Raw genomic sequence first — 3956 nt, forward strand, 5'->3', positions numbered from 1 at the left:
GCACTTTTTAGGGGGCGGCAAAATTTCACAATAAATAATAATAATATCTTGTAAAAATTTGAAACATCCTAATCTATACTTGCATCGCGCCTACGATAGTGCTATCGTCCGGACAGTCCGGGAATCGGCTCGCCGTCCGGGTGAACAGGTAATTTCATCCGAGGATATCCTGAGCAACCTGTTGACTTTTTTTTTTTTTTTTGCTTGTACGATTTATTCGCGTTCATATACACTACTAATATCCAATTGAACTATTTTAAACAGGTCGCTGCACTACCACCGAATTTTTCATTGCTTGTTCTGTGACAAAACTGAATTTTGGTTTTTTAAATCGAAATACCTAAATAAGGGGGGCGAAATTTTCCTCCGCCCCGGGCGGCTGACATCCACGGTACGCCACTGCCGATAAGTATTGTCGTTTATTCTAATATCTAAATATAAGCCATCTCAGAACCTCCTCTTTGGCAGATCACTCTTGAATTGTGTTGCCTTATCCTATCAAACCAAAGTACTACACTAAACCATATTCCAATCCCACTAAGATGAGTTACAATTTCTAGTACCTTAACCTATAAAATATTTCTTTAGTAGATAAAAAAAGTAAATCAGAAACAGAACGAAACACTTCAAATATTTGTCTTTTATAAAGCTTCTGGAGTGAAGCAGCGATGGATTGTCCACACTCAATCAGTAAGTAACCAAATGAATAATGCTGAACGTCGTACAAAAAGATTTGGGACCTCTAATAAATTTTTCCTCTCCGCTATTACGCACTTTTTTCTACAGAAAACCTTTACATCTCCTTACAGACCCTCAGAGTTCCGCGGAATATAATTTGAAAAACATTATACTAAGTCATAACGAGAAAGTAGAGTCATAAGTGGCCATTAAAGCACCTTTAATATTTTACCTTTCATGGACACTATTATCCGTCCGACATTTTTATGAGACTAACGATTCTAACAAAAATGGACAAATTTAAAGAAAAAAAAATTAGTGTATAATCTTACCTTTGAGAGAGAAAACATATGCAACTTCAAAAGACTATAATTTATTTTTTCCCCCAGAAATCCATAAAAACAGTTTTACAATAATTCATCTCTGGGTATCTTTTGACATAACTGATTTAGTATTTTCAGATATTAAATTCTAGAATTTTCTGTTACAAATATATAATTGAACAACAGATCTATTGGAATTTGCAAAATTTTTCCATAAATCAAACTCTGAAAGAAACTAATAATTCTGTATAATTGTCTCCTTATTTAATATTATAAGCGTTACTTAAATGATATTTTCGAAGTAACATATTGATCAGTCGACATGGAAAATCGAAAATCAAATTCTCGATCAATTAACATTTTAGTCTCATCATTTAAAGATCAGCCCGTTAGTCAGGTGAGAACCCGCGACCAGTGTCTTATTTAAATTACGACATATTGCAATGAAATTATAGAAATTAAGAAGGAAAGTGAACAGTTTCAAAGTTAAATATATATTAAAAATAATTATAAGCGAGTAGTCGAATATTAAACATATTACTTAACTCCGTTTAGTTTTTAGTAGATTATATGTTCCACTCATCGACAAAAAAAAAAAAAAAATAGAGGGAACATTGGTTATAATACCATTGCGCCTAGAAAGAATAGTTGCTATGATAAACCTCGGACTAGCAGAATGACAGGGAGGTTAAGATGCCAATCTCCCACTTTGGGGAACTAAGAACAAATCAGGGATAGCTTAATCTTTGCACATTTAGCAAACAATGTCAGTCGAAAAATCTCAATGGTCTTTAAATCGACTAACATTGTTCGCTAAATATGCAGAGAGCTATCGGAAGTTTCTTGCCAATTGGCGACAACTCAGGTTTGGCTATAACTTTCGCTGTCTAATTCTCCAAAAACGAAATATAACGTTCAGTATTCTGCACTGTTTATTATTCTTAGCAAAATTAAGGAAATCGTTCGAGGATATGTGTTACATAATTTTGGGGTGGGTTTGTTGCGATAGCGTTATGAAGAATTACTGGGAATGGAATGATAGTTGAAAAGTATAAAAACAGCGTTACGTAATTTATGGGTGATCCGTTAAGCTTTTAAATTAGTCTCGATTTTCATCTATCTATCTCCGTTCTCGAGATTAAAGAAAGACAGAGACGGACGGACGACAGAGGGAATTTATAAGTCTATAATTTTTTCAAATTACAACCCAAAAATTACTCTAGTAAACGAGTGGAAAAACCGCCGAACACCGGTAGTCGGTCGTGGGTTTGCTCATGGCCACACGTGGAGTTTTCTGGGTTTCCTTCGCGTGAGTAACATTTAAATTGAAACCAGCTTTACATAAACGTCTTTTCAGGATGCATTCTCTTCGGCAGATAGCTCATGTGTCGCGTTGCCGTAATCAAATAAACCAAACTAATTCTAACGAACGATAAGTAATGGCTCGTTAGAATTGGTTTGGTTTATTTGGTTTGCAACTTTTCGTCACAATGGTCTTAATTCTTTTAGTGGTCGTATTGCCCCTGTACATCATACTTTTCCTATTAGCAATAGTCATGTCGGTCATCTGGTTAGCAACTTCGATCACATGCGGGGCCACCACAACCTGTCTAACACGGATCACTTTTCAAATATTAATAGTAGACTGGTATTAAGTATTAATAGTAGTCATTGACCGTCCTCTCTTCCAGGAAGGGGTCAACGACTATTTTTGGTCAAATTACTTCAACTCCCTTCCGCAACAATTCCTTCTTCCTATCGGACCAAGAGGTATGGTGGCATTCGAATAGGAAAATAACATAATACGAAGTTACCGGCGAGCACAAAATATGTTTTAACCGATAAGCAGTGCGTACCATAGTGGGGGCGGAAAAATTATCTTTTAGGGGGCGGCAAAATTTCACAATAAATAATAATAATATCTTGTAAAAATTTGAAACATCCTAATCTATACTTGCATCGCGCCTACGATAGTGCTATCGTCCGGACAGTCCGGGAATCGGCTCGCCGTCCGGGTGAACAGGTAATTTCATCCGAGGATATCCTGAGCAACCTGTTGACTTTTTTTTTTTTTTTTTTNTCAATACATTCAGTTTAAGGTTACGTTAAAAATTATATATATTATAACTTAGAAAAATTTTTAAAAGATAAATTAAATTTGTTACAGGTATGAAAATATAGTATAAAAATGTGGATGAGTTGTTAACTAGTTTACAAAATATTACAATTGATAAATATAAGAATTTAATATCACTGGACATTGTTAATATGTACCCGAGTATTACAATAGACGATATAGAAAATTCATTAATGAGAATAAATACATCAAATTGGATAATTAAATTATGTTTAATTGTAATAAAAAACAATTACTTTCAGTTTGGAAATAATTTCTATACCCAGAAGGAGGAAATACCTATGGGTACTTGCAGAGGTCCAAAACTGGCAGAAATAGCAATGATACAAATAGATGAAGAAATTAGAAATATAGAAGGAATAGAATTTTATAGTAGGTATGTTGATGATTGTATTATAATATTTGATAAAAGAAAGACAGATGAAAAAACAATTATAAATAAAGCTAATGAAATAAAAGAAAATATTAAATTTGAATTAGAAAAAGAAAAACAAAACAGTATTAATTATTTAGATATAACAATTATAAGAAAAGAAGATAAATTGATTTATAAAAAATATGTAAAACCTATGCAGATTCCAAAAACAATTAATTATAAATCAATTATACCGATTAATATGAAATATAATATATTTAAATTGTATATCAATAAAATAAGACAACGAACAACTGAGATAGAAACACAGGAAAAAGAAGTAAATGATATTATCAAAATGTTTATTTTAAATGATTATCCGAAAACATTGTTAAATAAATGGGTTAAAAATATAGAAAACAATAAGCAATCAAAAAAATTAATAGATAAAGAGAAAAAATTT

Source organism: Centruroides sculpturatus, unplaced genomic scaffold (assembly GCF_000671375.1).
Source record: "Centruroides sculpturatus isolate CEXI.00-Female unplaced genomic scaffold, Cexi_2.0 scaffold239, whole genome shotgun sequence".
Lineage (NCBI taxonomy): Eukaryota > Metazoa > Arthropoda > Arachnida > Scorpiones > Buthidae > Centruroides > Centruroides sculpturatus.